Source organism: Empidonax traillii, unplaced genomic scaffold (assembly GCF_003031625.1).
Source record: "Empidonax traillii isolate 1590-97213 ecotype Southwest subspecies unplaced genomic scaffold, ASM303162v1 scaffold28:size2823434, whole genome shotgun sequence".
NCBI classification, from domain to species: domain Eukaryota; kingdom Metazoa; phylum Chordata; class Aves; order Passeriformes; family Tyrannidae; genus Empidonax; species Empidonax traillii.
In genome coordinates, this window is record NW_020955221.1 from 2,108,473 (window position 1) to 2,114,665 (window position 6,193).

At 37.0% G+C, this 6,193-nt stretch overlaps 1 protein-coding gene across 5 annotated transcripts in view; it reads left to right on the top strand.

Moving 5' to 3' along the window:
• The window catches only part of BNC2 (basonuclin 2), a 345,724-nt gene that overhangs the window by 122,407 nt on the left and 217,124 nt on the right, over positions 1-6,193 (top strand). The window lies entirely within an intron of this gene.

Below are 6,193 nucleotides of genomic sequence, written 5' to 3' on the forward strand. Positions count from 1 at the left end.
AGAGCAGCAAGTCAGTGAAATTCTGGAGTTGTCTGCTCAGTGTTGTGACACTGCAGAAGTCCTGAAGTGACACGTGCATCACAGGGCTGTCACAGTGGTGACACAGGCCAGGGGTCATGGTTAAGAGCAGGGTGTTTCTGGATAGGACTGAGGAAGCAGAGGTGGCCCCTGTGTGCTCTGTGTGTGGGTCTGTGTACTCCTTTCCCGTCAACGCTGGCCCAGCACAGCCAAAAAAGCCTTTCCTTGGCAAGGCTTAATGGCAGGATGATGTAGTCTGTTGTGACTAGTGCATTCCTTTCAGGTTAAACTAGGGAAATGGCATTGTGTTAAAATTCCAAGTCGCATGAATGTTTTATTGCCACAAGTGCATTCAGGCCTCAAGGGGAGTATGTGTGGTGGGGAAAGGAGGAGGGAGGGTGACTTAGTGACTCGAAAACTATCAGAAGAGCACTTCCCCTGGAAAATTTTACCCGGCAGCGTGAAGCTGACAGGCTGCAATAGTCACTTAGACAGGTTTCGCTTTTCCTAAGCTGTGGCTGTTTAAAATCTCTCAGTCCAGACAATTAGCAGTTGAAGAAAATATGACAAGACACACGCAAAGAGGTTGGGAGGTAGAGGGGAAGGAATGCACCGGGAGGGAGCTGGGTTGCCTTCTGTAAACTACCAGACCTCTCCCCCGCCCCCCTCCTGCTAAGCTGCCCCAACCCAGGGCCCCGGGCAGGGGGGGAGGTTCCCCCCCCCTTCTCTGCTGATGGCCAGGAATGATCTGTTAACTGTACACCACTGGCTGGGAGGCCAAAGCGGCTCATGGTACTGTATGTTACCATTACTACTCCCTCATTCCTTTTTACATTTTTTAAACATCTCTTTGTATTAACGGTTGACATAACTCAGAAGGATTTAATTTTAGAGTGCAAAAGGACTTAATAACAAAACGTAACAATGCTGCATGTTTGTGACATTTTATTTCTTTAAGGGAATAAACTTATCCATCCAACTGGCTTTAGTTTTAAGTAATAACGTCGAGCAAAGTTTAAACAGGATTGTTTTAGTAGAGCAAGAATAGGCAATCTGGAACAAGAGCTGTGCAGATACAGTCCTTGGAAAGAAACTTTGTTTTGAGTCATACTAGATTTTTTTCAGTGTCTCTGTGTTTTTATATGGTCTGAGGCTACTCAAGTCATGTGCCATGTGTGATTTTTAAGTGATTTTTAAAGACTAAATTACTGTGAAGTCTTCAGAGCTCTTTGTGGCATCAAATTATAATATATCTTATACTATAATTGTTTGTATATACATAGTGCTAGTGATTAGTGCAAAAGTATCCTGTGTGGATATGTATATGGAAGTCTAATTGGGACCTTAGTGACATTTGATCTCTAAAAATCAGACTGTTTTTACAAAATTTACATACCTATGTTTGGACATGTTTGTCATGGAATTTGTGTGCTTTTCACACGTGCACACAAAGGCCAACTCACTTGTGCTTCACACATGTACTCTTGTGAGGGTCACTGAAATCAAAGAAGCAGAATGGATGTAAGCAAAGACTGATTTGGTCTCTCATGGGACAAAATGCTCTAGATCTTTATGTGTTATATCTTTATCTAAACATCTGAGTCAGGGTGCAAAAATGCTGCTGTATGCATATTTATGTTTACAGAATATATGACACTTAAGAGTGATGTGACAGGTTTTTGGTTTTGCAAGTGAGAAATGATCACAGAGATTATAGAGAAGATTTAGTGTCTTTCGGTCATCTGCAATAACTATGTCACTTCAAAGGTTATGCATGGATTTAAGTTTATTTTTGGTCATATTAGCATTCTTACTGCTAGATGGTTTGCTTTCTTATAAGGGTTCGTGTGACCATGTATTTTTATATATAAATATATATATATATTTGATTTCTGAATGATATGTTATCAGTGATAGTGAACTCTGTATGCAAAGATTTGTATCCACAAGAAGTCATAAAAACTAATGATGCTTGATAGTGCCAGGTTAGCACAGAAAGTAGCGAAATTAAGCTGATTCCACTTAAAATAAGAAAAAAAATTAGTAAAAATAAGATAAACTTCTTCCACCTTATGTAAGTAGGTACAAAACCTGTCTGTACATCTATGGGTATGTTTACATATGTAATTTTTAATTGATGTGTAAAATTTACTCTTTCTGAATCCTGAAGTTAAAAATGAGTGTAGTATACCTTAGCAGCAAAGAGAAATACTTGATTTGTTTGAGATCTTTTACATTATAGGGCACATGCACACACTCTAGTTTCTCTTTTGTCCATATATCTGCAGGAGAATCTAGTTATATATTGGACATGCTTTCCTTTAAAGAGTGTAACTCTAGGAAAGAAAAAAATTCCCAAATAACCTAAAACAAACTATATCCTCTGTTACCTGTTGCGTTAGAGCTGTTGGGACATCTACATTTGCCTGTATGCTTTATTCTTTAGCTTGCATAAAATCCAATAATTTTGTCATGTTAAGAAGATGTTAATCTGATAAGTTCACGTTTCTGAAGGTCTAGTCATAGTGGTTTTAAACAGTTAAATTGACAAGGCTTATGGAGGGTTATCAACTCAACAAGCAGTCAGCCATAAAGGACAAGAATGATTTATAGGCTGAATCATATACTTCAAATTTCAGAAACCCTCATTAACACCTTTCATAAATCCTAAACAATATTCACCTTGAGTATGTGTTAGCAGTTTCGAAATATATTGAGTACAAACTCACTAGAAATTTACTTATGATGGCCTGCAAATAAAAATTTTAAAATTACATTTATTGAAGATAAGTGACCCATGATATATGATCATGTAATATATGTAAATATACTACCATTTAAAACAGTTAAAAATAATTTTCCAAGTCAATTTTAGTAAATTATAACTCTCTTCTAAAAATTGGAATTAAGAAAATTTTGGAAATTCCCTGCACATGTCATTCCAGAAAGAGATAATTTGACAGAAGGTTTTGTTTTGCATTGCTGCAAATCTGATGTCATAATAGAATAAAGTAATTATTTTTAAAAAACAAGGTGCAAATTGTCTGTATGCCTAGTAATGTGGAAGTACATCTAACTCTGACTTTTCCACTCAGATCAGAGCTAGCATTACATACGTTTTACAATCCCTTGTCTCAAGTAAAAAGGTAGAGAACCGTTTTGGTTTTACTATTATTTTATAAAGAGAATAATGTGCACTACACAATCGCTAGGAATTTCAGGGAATGCTAAGCATTAATTGCTAAGTGTGTTTTGGATTTCGCAGAACAGTGATACTGCTGTAGAGATGAAGAGATTAAAAGTAATACATTTAACATGAATGTTTTTGCCTTTTGGTACGCTGACTTAGGACTTCTATACTTCAGTTTGCATACATAAAGCAGAAATTAACCTGTATTTTACTCTCATCCTTCCAGTAGCTGGATCTTCATTCCTTCCCCCCTCCCTGCCCCCCTCCTCCCCAAAAAAGGTAATTTGAGGAGCATACATATACATACACCCATATGTATGCCTATATCTATATACACATCTGTAAGACATCTATATATACATTCATGTACATACTCATCTAATTATGGTACTATAAGCTCTAATGTAGACTTGTTTAAACCAGTTTAAATTTTGCCATAACTACATTGAACTAAACCTGTAATTCAATGAATGATGACTCAGAATACGATCTGGTCTTATAAGTCTGCTGCACTACACTAATTAACTCCATCCACTTACCACAACAAATGTGAGGTAAAAACATGTGAGGAAAATCCCTCTTCCACAGAGCTTTAATTGTCCACATTTTACCTCAGGTTTACAGTAGGTGATAAATGCACGTGCATTTGGGTACCATGGTTAAGCTGGGATGCAAGAATTTTTTAAACCATAATAATTTGATTGTGTGTTTGAACTAAAAACTGGATTTATGTAAATATGGGTAGAACTTTATAAATATGTCTACATTAGGGTTTTGGACTACTATAATGATCCATTTTTACCTGGCTTTTCATGTATTTTGATGCAACCTTCCTAATAAAGCAGATCTTGAGAGATGATAACTTGTATGTATCTTTCTTAGAAAGATTCTTATTTGTAATAGTAAGAAAGTTTAAATTGTCATTTTGAGAATTCTTTCTTGAAAGGTCTTGAGATACCACTGAAGGATGAATTTTTCTCTCTCGTGTTGGTGGTGTGCATATGACATCAAGAAAAGTTAATCAAAAGAAAAAATCTTGAAGACATAGAACTATTACTAGTTGTACAGTTCTTTACGTAGGGCTTCAGGTCTAATTTTCATATACCATGCTCTCACATGACAGTAATTACTAAGTGAATTTAAAAAATTAGTGACTTATCCCTTAATGAGGTTTTTTTTTCATGGTTGCATCTGTGTTAGAGATGTGGGTTGGGTTTTTTTTTTAGTGTTGTCAGTATAATATTTCACACTTTGGTCAAAAATCTTCCCAGATGTTTTAGAATTGAGCTAAAAACCACCCCAACAATTATAACTTTGAACACTGTTATGTAAATGATTCTTATTAATAAGTTCTTTCATGGACAAATTTGAAAAAAAAATTTGGATATTTGGGCTATGAATAAGCAAAACATTTAGGCTATTGCTTAGAGCTATGTACTTGACTTCTATATGGAGACTGCATTAGAAAAGATTGGAAAATCAGACATAAACAACTGTATGTACATGCATCTGCAGGAAAACTTTGACAGAAAGGTACATAAATGATTTGTTGTTTCATGTTGACTTTTTCGCAATATTGCTCGTTTGTTAGCTTTACTAATGAAAAGAACTTACTCTCTGTCTGTACCCACAAAAATCATTGGCAAAATCAGTCAGTTGCAATGCCCAGAAATAAAATCTAAAGTAGAGCGAGTACATATGCTTTAATTTCTTTTCACTCTTTTTGTTCATTACTCATTCAGAAAAAGAAAGATTATTTGTGGGGATCAGGTATTTAGAATCTTCTGAAGATAAAATTCCCAAAGTAGATTTTGAAAATTTTCTATTCTTTCCTTGTAGAATTTTTTCCAAAATTACCTTAGAATGTAGACTGTTTGCTAGTAACTTACGTACTTATTTTTGGACTGTTTCTATATGTTTTCTTGGATTTTTGATACGTGTGTATAACCTCAAACAAATCAAGGATTTTCAGAACTAAATAGGACAGGACAGTGTGGACAGAGGGACAGACCTAGTGGTATCCTTTCATTTGGGCAGTCTGTTTTCAGCAGCTTGATCCTCTACTTTCTTGGATGAGATATGAAGTGGAAGGGTGAAACACACATCTCTGCATCTTCTGGGTGTGAACTAAGCTTGAACTTCCTTGCCATTACAGCTCACAAACTGTTAAGACCCTACTTTTCCAGGCACTACTTTTTACATGCATACCCTCTACCCCCCCCACCTGTTTTATTAACAGGCCTGTAAAAATATGTTTAACATAAAATAAACAATGTTCTTCAAGGAGTAGGCTGTCTTTAACAAAGACAGTCAAACAAACAGCTTGCTTACAGGGAAATTGAAGAAGGCTGATAAAATGCTTAGAAATAAATTAATGTCGTCCTTGTTTTGATCTTGCGTGTGAGATGTTTTTTTACTCACATGTAAAAATGCTGCATAAATACTGTCACTTGATTAGTGTTACCTGTGATGGTATGAGCAGAGATAAGGACAATAAAACATTTGCCAAATTGTGCTTATTCACAGGGTAACAGATACTCTTCCCTTTTATATGTCTAGCGTTATCTAAGAGAACAAATTCCATGTTAAAAGACTTAGGGGATTAATATTTAGTTTATTTATTTAGCTAGAGCTTTACCCCCCTCCCCTCCCCTCCCTCCTCCTCTCTCCCTCAACCTCTCCTCTCTTCAATATTTCCTTTCAAGGGAGCCCCTGGTGGTCTAGTGGTTAAGGACGCGGCGCTGTCACCGCAGAGACCCGGGTTTGATTCCTAGTCGGGGCCACTCCCCGGGCAGATGGAGCTCGTTAGCCCTGTAAGACAATCCATCTACGTCCTGAGGACCTCGCTGCCACCGTCCAAGCGTGCTTGGCCCCGGCAGATGAACCTCAGGATTAAAGGGTGGGCTCAGTTCCGCGCACACTGTGTCTCACCTAAAAAATCCAATGCGCAGGCTGGAAGGTGGAAAGACCTTCCCCGGTTCTTCA